Here is an 11,539-nt window from a genome sequence, read left to right as displayed (position 1 = left end):
GACTTAGAGCGGCGCCGCTGACGTTGGCGCTTGGGTTGCTTCTTGGAGGGGTCATCCTCCGCTGTCTTGTCGCCGTTGCCTTTTTTGGGGGTTTCCACCATGTATATATCATATGATGAGGTGGCGGTCCAGCGCCTTGTGGGTGGTGGTTCCTGTTCGTCTCCTGCATCATCGTCCATACCGTCGATGTCTTCGGAGTCGAAGTCGAGCATGTCGGTTAAATCGTCGACAGTGGCTACTAAGTGGGTGGTGGGTGGGCAGCGAATTTCTTCGTCGTCCGCATCCCATTCTAGCCGGACATAGTTCGGCCAAGGTTCTCCTGACAAGGAGAGAGACCTTAATGAATTTAGCAAATCACCGAAAGGCGAGTGCTGAAAGATATCCGCAGAGGTGAACTCCATGATCGGTGCCCAGTCGGATTCGTTAGGCATGGATGCAGGCGGCTCGGAGTCCGTGGCCGGAGATGAACTAGTGGTTCGGCCACAAGGCTCTCGTAAGGGGTGAAGTCAGTATCCGGCTCCATTGCCACTGAGAGTGCGGCCTCCATGGCGGGGTCTATCCCTCCGTCCTTGGATGGCGCAATTTGTTCCAGATTGAAGGCCGGAGCAGTTGTAGGTGCGATTTCCCGAACACTGTCTGACAGTAGAGCTAAATCATGCTCGTCTTGATCATGCGGTGCACCTGACATGCGCTCGAATCCGTCGAAGATCAAGTCTCCGCGGATGTTGGTAGTGTAGTTTAAGTTTCTGAACCTGACCTGATGGCCAGGGGCGTAGCTCTCGATCTGCTCCGGATGGCCTAGCGAATTGGCCCGCAGTGCGAAGCCGCCGAATACGAAGATCTGTCCGGGGAGGAAAACCTCACCCTGGACCGCATCGTCACCGATGATCGAAGGGGCCATCGAGCCTTATGGTGACGGCACAGTGGAACTCTTAATGAAAGCACCAATGTCAGTGTCAAAACCGGTGGATCTCGGGTAGGGGGTCCCAAACTGTGCGTCTAAGGAGGATGGTAACAGGAGGCAGGGGACACGATGTTTACTCAGGTTCGGGCCCTCTTGATGGAGGTAAAACCCTAAGTCCTGCTTGATTCATCTTGATGATATGAGTATTACAAGAGTTGATCTACCACGAGATCGTAGAGGCTAAACCCTAGAAGCTAGCCTATGGTATGATTGTGTGTTGTCCTACGGACTAAACCCTCCGGTTTATATAGACACCGGAGGGGGCTAGGGTTACACAGAGTCGGTTACAAGGGAGGAGATCTACATATCCGTATTTCCAAGCTTGCCTTCCACGCCAAGGAAAGTCCCATCCGGACACGGGACAAAGTCTTCAATCTTGTATCTTCATAGTCCAACAGTCCGGCCAAAGGATATAGTCCGGCTGTCCAGAGACCCCCTAATCCAGGACTCCCTCAGGTGTGTTGGGGACACAAGAGACTCTTTGTTATTTGGTTGCAGGGTTGTTTGAGAGAGACCATCTTCATCCTACGCCTCCCATGGATTGATAAACCTTATGTCATCCACTTAAGGGAAATTCGCTATTGTCCTACAAACCTCTGCACTTCGAGGGCCAACAACGTCTACAAGAAGAAGGTTGTGTAGTAGACATCAGCGCCTGGCTCCGCTCCTGGCGTGCTCGCGCCCCTTATGGAAGCTCATGCATGAGGGAGGCGACCTCCGCCTGCGCCCGGACGCCTTGTCCGACGAGGAGCTGGACAAGGCCCTACGTTTCCTTGTCAGGAAGGACCAGGGTTACCCGCCAGATACTCATCTTCCGCTATACCGCCGCCCAGATGGTGCGAAGATCGTCACCGCTATGCCTGTCTTCAATGAGCGCGGGCACGTTCTGCTGGCGCCCACCGGGCCGCCGGGCTCCCCGGTGGTGGCGGCTTTTGGTGAGTCCAATGAGGAGGGGGTCGGACTCGGAGGAGACTGTGAAAGGTTCGGGGGAGACCTCCTCCCCGCGCCAACCTGACCTCCTCCTCGTCCTTTCTAATGATGATGGCGACTCCGGCGAGCACCCGGCTCGGGAGCCCCTGCACTCCGGGGGGGTCACCACGAGATCCAGGGGCACCCCTCTGAAGAAGACGGAGTCGGGGGTCCTGAAGAAGAGCCGGTCAGTGCTAATCTCCCTAGCTGGCGCCTCCGACTCATCACCGGCCGGCGCTGCCGCAGGCCCGGCCATCACGCCCCTGTCTACCCCTGGGGCTCGTGCACCAGTGCCCCAGCCTGCAAAGACCACAGGCATGGTGCTTCTGAAGAGGTCAAGAGATTACACTCTCGTGGATCAGTAAGTGCTCTGCCCTGATCTTCCTTCTTTGCTTTGGTTGTAGTATCTTGATGCCTCCCTTGGTATGGCTAGGCTGACGCCGGTGGTGCAGAAGAAGAAGGAGATGGCTGTGGTCCCGGTAGTTCAGCAGCCTGCCATGGCCGCACCATACTCGGCATGGATGGATGGTGATGACCCTCGCGCTTTTGTGGCAGGGTTGCCCTCGCAAGACCCGGAGCCTCAGCCTCAGGAGAAAGCAGTCTCTGTTGTCAAGCCAGCTCCGGAGGCGCCCGCCCTTAGCTCGCATGATGAAGCTCCGAAGGCTCTGGGGGCCTCGTCCCCCTCTGCTGCTGCTAACTTGCTGACCCTGGCGCCACTGTTGCCGCCTCCCCCTTCCATCATGCCGCTGGGTCATGATTCTTCTGCTTCGCCCGATGCTCTGGAGGAGGCTTTTTTCGCACTGACCCAGCTTCGCGACGACCTTCAAGGCGTTGATCGTCTCCTGGCATCGGGGCGCCTGGAGTTGATCTCGGGGTGGCTGCGGTTAGACGCATCCGTTAGGGCGGCGTGGAGCCAGGCCGTTGCAGCTTCCGAGGAGGGTGGATGGGTTGCCGGCCTGGCCGCGGCCGCCTACGACCTGGCGTTGAAGGACACCGAGGCTGCCGAGGAGCTGCCAGGTGGTGAAGGCCGAACTGGAGACCCTGCGCACTGAGCGCGCCACCGAGGCCCGTCAGCGTGAGGCGCGGGAGGAACTGGCAGCTCGAGAAGACGTGGTCGCCGGTCGTGACACCGAGCTGGAGCAATCGGCGTGGGAGCAAGATGCAGAGCGTGATCACCTGGAGACGCTGAAGAAGGAGGTGGATGAGGAGAAGATCCGCCTAGAGGCCAAGGCGAAAACCCTTGCCAACGATCGTGCCTCCTTCGATTCTCTTGAGGAGAGGTCCTACAAGGCATTGCGGGAACTCTACGGGAGGGGGTTGAAGGAGTCATTAGTGACTACTGGGGAGGGCCCCACTGAGCTGATCCCCCAGCTTGCCGTGGTGCTCGAGGGCATTGTTGATGGAGTCGGCCCCATGGTGGATGGGGAAGCCTGCGTGCTCTCCGCTTCGGCTATGACGCGCGTCTTCAGCCACCTCCATCTTCGCAACCCCAACACCAACTTCGGGGCCCTACTTTAGCCTGTGGACGAGGAGCACTGCACCGCCGCCGCCGAATCCGTGAAGGACCAAGTGGAGGCCCTGTTGTAGAAGTTCCTTGCCATCGACCCCGTGGCCCCGACTGACAGCGCCGCTGATCCTACAGCCACAGCCGATGGTACAGGTGACGATGATGTTGTCTATGGCGGGGCTCTCCTTGCGGGCAATGGCAGCACCCAAGGATGAAGAAGAGGCTTGCTGGTAGCGCTTCCCTCTATTTTTACTTTGCAACATGCATCGTGCCTCGTGGAGGCATTAAAACTTTATGTGTCTGTGCTTTTTAAGATACAACGTTTCTTGTAATAATTTTCTAGGGTTTTGCGATTTCCTTCCCCCTTGCTTGACATTCTGCGTTGGTAGGGCCCGACCCCGCGCTTACCTCAGTCGCCGTTGGGTCATCTGGATCACCAGGACGAGACAAAGGGGTGACGGGCTACGTGGCCAGTTAGGCTCCTGAGTCATGATGCTCAGGAGTCCCCCTTGACGTGAGAACTGCCTGCGGGAAGGAGGTGCGAAAGTAGGCTTTAGCGTTCTGCGTCGGTAGGGCCCGGCCCCGCGCGTACCTCAGCCGCCGTTGGGTCGTCTGGATCGCCAGGACAAGACCAAGGGGTGAGGGGCTACGTGACCAGTTAGGCTCCTGAATCCAATGCTCAGGAGTCCCCCTTGATGTACAAACAGACCTCCATTCCTTTCCTCACCAAGGTCCCGCTCGGGAGGGGGTGAGGGAGTCCTGGATTAGGGAGTCTCCGGGCAGCCGGACTATATCCTTTGGCCGGACTGTTGGACTATGAAGATACAAGATTGAATACTTCGTCTCGTGTCCGGATGGGACTTTCTTGGCGTGGAAGGCAAGCTTGGAAATACGGATATGTAGATCTCCTCCCTTGTAATCGACTCCATGTAACCCTAGCCCCTCCAGTGTCTATATAAACCGGAGGGTTTAATCCGTAGGACAACAACAATCATACCATAGGCTAGCTTCTAGGGTTTAGCCTCTACGATCTCTTGGTAGATCAACTCTTGTAATACTCATATCATCAAGATCAATCAAGCAGGACATAGGGTATTACCTCCATCAAGAGGGCCCGAACTTGGGTAAACATTGTGTCCCCTACCTCCTGTTACCATCCGCCTTAGACGCACAGTTCGGGACCCCCTACCCGAGATCTGCCGGTTTTGACACCGACATTGGTGCTTTCATTGAGAGTTCCACTGTGCCGTCACCGTAAGGCTCGATGGCCCCTTTGATCATCGGTAATGATGCGGTCCAGGGTGAGGTTTTCCTCCCCGGACAGATCTTCGTATTTGGCGGCTTCGCACTGCGGGCCAATTCGCTTGGCCATCTGGAGCAGATCGAGAGCTACACCCCTGGCCATCAGGTCAGGTTCGGAAACTTAAACTACACTGCCGACATCCGCGGAGACTTGATCTTCGACGGATTCGAGCCCATGTCAGGTGCGCCGCACAATCACAACGAGCATGACGTAACTCTGTCGTCGGACAGTGTTCAGGAGATCGCATCTGCAACTACTCCGGCCCTTAATCCGGAGCAAATTGCACCATCCGAGGACGAGTGGATAGACCCCACCCTGGAGGCTGCACTCTTAGTGGCTATAGAGCCGAATACTGACTTCACCCCTTGCGAGAGCCGTGTCACCGAACAATTGGATTCGTCCCCGTCCATAGGCCCCGAACCGCCTGCGTCCGTGCCTATCGAATCTGATTGGGCACCGATCATGGAGTTTACTTCCACAGATATCTTTCAGCACTCGCCTTTCGGCGATATGCTAAATTCGTTAAGGTCTCTCTCCTTGATAGGGGAACCTTGGTCGAACTATGTCCGGTTAGAACGGGATACGGACGACGAAGAAATTCGCTCCCCACCCACCATCCACTTAGTAGCCACTGTCGACGATCTAACCGACATCCTCGATTTCGACTCCGAAGACATAGACGGCATGGACGACGATGCAGGAAAGGATCGGGAACTAGTGCCCACAGGGCACTAGACAGACACTTCATCACATGACATATACATGGTGGATACACCCAAAGAAAACGATGACGAGGAACGAGAGGAGACAGCGGAGGATGACCCCTCCAAGAAGCAAAAAAAGCGTCGGCGTAGGCGCCGCTCCAAATCCCGCCTCGGCAAAAACAACGATAATAGCGCAAGAGAAAGTAACACTCCAGTCGACTCTAGAGGAAACGAGGACGACATTGCCCCGATGGTAGAGCACGATGAAGCTGCAAATGGAGAACATAGTACGGATCCGATGTCTGAACATGGCGACACCGAGGATAAACCTCATCAAACCCCCTCTGGGGAGGAAAATAGTCCGGATAAAGATGCACACATCATCCCGGAAACGCACTTGGAGCAAGAGAACCTCCACAGAAGGCTTATTGCCACAGCGAGGAGTCTGAAGAAGCAAAAGCAAAGGCTTAAGGCCGCACAAAATACGCTCAATAGCAGGTGGAACAAAGTGCTCTACAACGAAGAAAAGTATGATGGAAGTTACCACACAAAGAGCTATCCAAAGTGCTAGCTATTACCTAAATTCGACGATGAGGCCTTAGAGCCCACACAGCCGAAAAACAAAACAGCCAACCGGCCGGATCAACCACCTTGTGACCGCGATAGAGAGGCTAACAAGGTCGCACATAAGGCAACACACGATCTACGTGAGGACTTGCGCCAAAAATCCAGTATGACCAGATCCATTTATGGATCTAGGAAGTGCGCTCCGGCACAAAATCAAAACCGAATACTGCAACCGTCCGAACGCCATGATACATCCAAATACAGGGGTGCCGCACACCCCCTATGTTTCACCGATGAGGTGCTGGACCATGAATTCCCAGAAGGATTCAAACCAGTGAACATAGAGGCGTATGACGGGACCACAGACCCTGGGGTCTGGATTAAGGACTTCATCCTCCATATCCATATGGCTCGCGGAGACGATCTCCATGCCATCAAGTATTTGCCCCTCAAGCTTAAAGGACCAGCTTGGCACTGGCTGAAAAGCTTCCCCGAAAACTCAATTGGAAGTTGGGAGGAGCTCGAGGATGCTTTTCAGGCTAATTTTCAAGGGACCTATGTCCGACCTCCGGATGCAGACGATTTAAGTCATATAATTCAACAGCCCAGAGAGTCAGCCCGAAAGCTTTGGAACAGGTTTCTCACTAAGAAGAACCAAATCGTGGACTGTCCGGACGCCGAAGCCTTAGCAGCTTTAAAACACAGCGTCCGAGCCGAATGGCTCGCCAGACACCTCGGCCAAGAAAAACCGAGAACAATGGCAGCCCTGACAAGCCTCATGACCCGCTTTTGTGCGGGCGAAGATAGTTGGTTAGCCCGCAGTAGCACCAGCGACCCAAGCACGTCCGAAGTCAAGGATGGCAATGGAAAACCACGACGCAGTAAAAGCAAGCGTCGCAATAAAGAAGACAGCCCAGATAATACGGCGGTAAACGCCGGATTCAGGGGCTCTCGGCCAGGTCAGCGGAAAAAGCCTTTCAAAGGTAGCAGAGATGGACCATCTAGCCTAAATAAGATTCTAGACAAACTATGTCAGATTCATGGCACCCCCGATAAACCTGCAAATCACACCCACAGAGAATGATGGGTCTTCAAGCAGGCCGCTAAGCTAAACACCGAACACAAGGGGGAGACACCAAGCAAAGAAGAGGACGAACCTCGCCAGCAAAGCACTGGAGGACAGAAAAATTCCCACCAGAGGTTAAAACAGTAAACATGATCCATGTGATGAAGAGGAGAAGCAAACATGCACTCCGAGACATACGCGTCGTAGAGCCCGTCACCCCCAAGTTCACCCCCTGGTTGGCCTGCCCGATCACTTTTGATCGCAGGGATCACCCGACAAGCTTCCGGCATGAAGAATTGGTTGCCTTGGTGTTAGACCCAATAATAAACAGATACCATCTCACACGAGTCCTTATGGACGGCGGCAGTGGTCTAAATCTGATATATCAGGACACAGTCGGCAAAATGGGGATAAACCTGACAAAAATAAGACGCAGTAATACTACCTTCAAGGGAGTAATATCAGGCCCAGAGGCCCACTACACGGGCTCTCTATTACCAGAGGTTGTATTCGGTTCTTCCGACAACTTCCAAAGCGAAAAGTTAACTTTCTACATCGCTCCATTCCGAAGTGGCTATCAAGCACTACTCGGGAGAGCGGCTTTCGCTCGTTTTAATGTAGTACCGCATTACGCTTCTCTCAAGCTTAAGATGCCCGGTCCACATGGCACCATCATAGTTAGTGGAAATATTGAGCGTTCTCTATGCATGGAAGAACGTGTGGCGGCTTTAACAGCCGAGCACTAGACAGCCTCACCAACCAGAATAAATAACATGTCGTCAAGACCACGGACACAGTTAGACGGGGTCCGGCGCATCACTGCATATACATGAGATTGGTTTGATGGTTAAACCCTCATAGACTGTGCCAGGGGCTTCCCACATGTAATCAGGGCTAGTTCGGCTCAACTTGACTTATCTTGAATTTTAATGGCTTATTGATAATAACCAATTTTCTAGCACGGCAACTTTCACCTAAGTTCTTCTCTTTTACAGATGAAAATCATGCTACACCCGTCTAGGACACGGCACAACGGAGACACAGGCGCAGACGTGCAGCAGGGACCCGCTCAAAGGTTTCTTTTCAGATTAAGACCCTGCATAAACCTTTTTTACTGTCTCTTGTTGTTCACATCCTCTGGATACTCAATACAACCGAGAAGGATGCTGACGTTATTGGCATGTGGCCACGTCAGGATATTGAACGTACCTGGACACTCGGGGTTTATTATTAAGGGCATTGTTCAGCCCGGCATATGTTATAAAGACCGAATACCTTAGGGAGTGTTCGGCGTCGCAAGTTTGGCCTTATATGCATCATCTCCGAATCATGTCTTTGGTCAAATGTTGGGTTTGCCCAGCTCCTGTGTTTTGCTACCTTACGTTGTGCTCTATTGGCTAAGGCGGCACCAGGAGAACTACTGCGTTTGTGCCCTGGTTCATCCGGGTGAGCACCTCAGTAGAGAAAGCCGAAAACTGACTGTCATGATAAAGCGCGAGACTGGTCAACCACTCGATGACTTAGCGGAATCTTCGGGATTCCTCCGCATTAACGAAGGGCCGTTTCTCGGTCATGTACGTACGCGCCCCGTATTCGGACGAGCGCGGAAGTACCAGGGGCTATATAGTAGTCCCACCGTCAAACTCCTATGGCTAAGTGAAAGTGTTAAAGCAATATAGTCCAATTGCCTCGTTCGCTGCGCTACCACCTCCTTAATGGACCAAGACGTTGGATCAAGTGTGAATACGCGTTTTTTGCGAACACCCCCGCATTATATGCGTGGGGGCTGAAGCCGACAACTGCAAACTTTTAGGTTATATACATATATACATAAACGGCCGCACAGGAGGCATCATAATACTTTCAGGCAAAAGTATAAACACAGCCTTTATAATTCAATAAAACATTGTTTTTACAATGGGAATACATGTCACTAGAACATAATATTCTTCAAGCACTGAGCCCCTATCGAACGAGTGCCTTCAAGGACTTCTTCAAAGTAGTGCTCGGCAGCTACTCAGCCCACGGCCGAACCCTGTGTTGCAATAGTGGTGGCCTCCATCTCTGCCCAGTATGTCTTGACACGGGCAAGTGCCATCTGTGCACCCTCTATTCACGCCGACCTCTTCATAGCGTCGATATGCGGCACAGCACCAAGGAATTTTTGCACTAAACTAAAATAACTATTCGGCCTTGGCCCTTCCGGCCACAGATGATCCACAACAGACATCATGGCAAGTCCGGACAACCTATGGAGCTCGGCCCACTCGGCCATTAGCTCATTCAACAGCAGTAAACGCACTGGAACATGGAACTGTGATCAGAACAGCTTTTCCACTTCACGATCTTTTTGATCCTTGAAGTACTCGGCCGCATCAGCAGCACTTGCTGCCAAATCCACATATGCGTCTGCAGAACTCCATAGTTGATCAAGAGGAGCATACTTCGGATCTCCGAACTTCGTCCGCAACAAAAAGGGCTTCCCAGCCGCGATATCCCCAGCTTGACGCAGCTCCTCCTTCGCCACTCTGACTTTGGAGCGGGCTTCCTTGGCTGCTACAATGGCCTTCTTCAGGTCCGTCGCCTTCGCTTGGCTTTCTTTTTCAAGAAGCTGGTAACGGTCGGTGGCATCTTCCAACTCAACGGCCATCTTGGCTATTCTTTCCTTGCTTTGGCAATGCGCGGCTTGTTCGGCCTTCAGCTCTTCGACCGCCTTTAGAGCAGCCGCATCGCTATTCCTGGCTTGTTCCTTGGCTCGGGCAAGTTCCGCCCGAAGGGTCTCCACGGTGGCAGCTCCATCTGCAGTCACAATATATTAAAGATACTAGCATCATGCTCCTCTTACTATGTGTTGATCACCGGAGAAATCATATACCCTATGCCTCGACAAGCCGCTGGTTGACAAGCACGATGCCGGCATCAGCCGCATCAAGTTGTCGCTTTAGCTCGGCAAGCTCATCAGTCCGGCTCGCCACCGGACCTTCAGCCACCTGCACATGAAGGCGACCTGATTATTACCTGGGACTATGATCCTCTGTTTGCCGCCATTCTCGATGGCAACCAGAATCTCATGGGCTACTATCTGCATAGGGCACACCTAACATGTGCGGTACTATCAAAAACATACACTATTTCACGTACCTCAAAGCCTTTCAGCAGACTCATAAAAGCTTCATGCAACCCGCTTTCGGCGGATGAAATCCTTTCAATCACCATACCCATTAGCGTACGATGCGCTTCTGAGATGGCCGCTTGCTCCAGAAGATCCTTCAGTGCGTCCGACCGCACACTGCATGGTTCCGGACTCTTTCTTTTGCTCTCTTTAGGAGCCGAATACCGAGGACTTCGGGTGGCCAAAGGATTACCCTCTGGCCTTGGCGGATCAGGAGAAACCCTCCGCGACGACACTTCAGGGTCGCCCGCCTCACGAGGCGGGGCGGCAGGGGGAGGTGTTTCGCTCTCCATCATCTCCGGAAGAAGATCCCCCGAAGACGAACTCTGTAGAGAAGGGCTACGATCCAAACTACAAGATATATGCTTCGGTTATTGTCATCAGAGGTAATATAGGATATTTTTACTATTAAGTACTTTTTGTTTACTTATAGCTCGGTAGAGGGCTGATCCCCTTGCGGGCACTGTGCGGCAAGAGTACCCTCCGAGGCAGGACCCTCTGGCGAAGATTTCTTCCCCCGTTTGGAAACCTTTGTTTCCGGGTCTTCAGAGGTGGTCCTCTTCCTTCCTTGGGGAGAGGGAATTTTAGATTCTTCTCCCTGGTTATCCTCCTTCGCGGAGGTACTAATTCCCCTGGTTTGGATGAATAATGAGTGAGGCCGGCTCTCGGCCTCTTTACTCCCCCCCTTTATCTTCCCCTGAGGGCGCCTGATAAGGCGCCATCTCGAGCATTCTCGCTAGTACTGGATTTGCTGAGCCTTCGGGAAGGGGGCCGAACACCTGATCATCTTCACCTTTGCTACCCAGTCCTGGTCAAGGAGCGAATTTTCAGAATGATTTTATGATAAATAAAAAGATAGTGTGTTCGGTCACGTGATTACTTACTTGGGTATTCAGGTGATTACAGCTCAGACCCGCATCCTCGGTGGTGTCCGGACACTTTATTTGTGGTCCAAAGAACAATTTGTACATCTCTTCGAGCGTCATCCCGAGGAAGTGCTGAATAGTTCGCGGTCCTTCCGGGATGAATTCGCACATACGGAGGGGTCGACGTTTGTAAGGCGGGACTTGACGAACTAGCATGACTTGCATTACCGTGACCAGGCTGATATCTCTCTCAAGGATATCTCAGATGCGACTCTGCAATATCGACACATCATTTACTGGCCCCCAGTTCAGCCCCTTGTTGATCCATGATGTCAGTTGTGGTGGGGGGCCCGAGAAAAAGGCAGGGGCGGCTACCCACTTGGCACTTCAGGGAGCTGTGATATAAAACCACTCCCGTTGC

The sequence above is a fragment of the Triticum aestivum genome, chromosome 6A (assembly GCF_018294505.1).
Source record: "Triticum aestivum cultivar Chinese Spring chromosome 6A, IWGSC CS RefSeq v2.1, whole genome shotgun sequence".
In the NCBI taxonomy this organism is placed as follows: domain Eukaryota; kingdom Viridiplantae; phylum Streptophyta; class Magnoliopsida; order Poales; family Poaceae; genus Triticum; species Triticum aestivum.
This window is presented reverse-complemented; position numbering follows the sequence as displayed.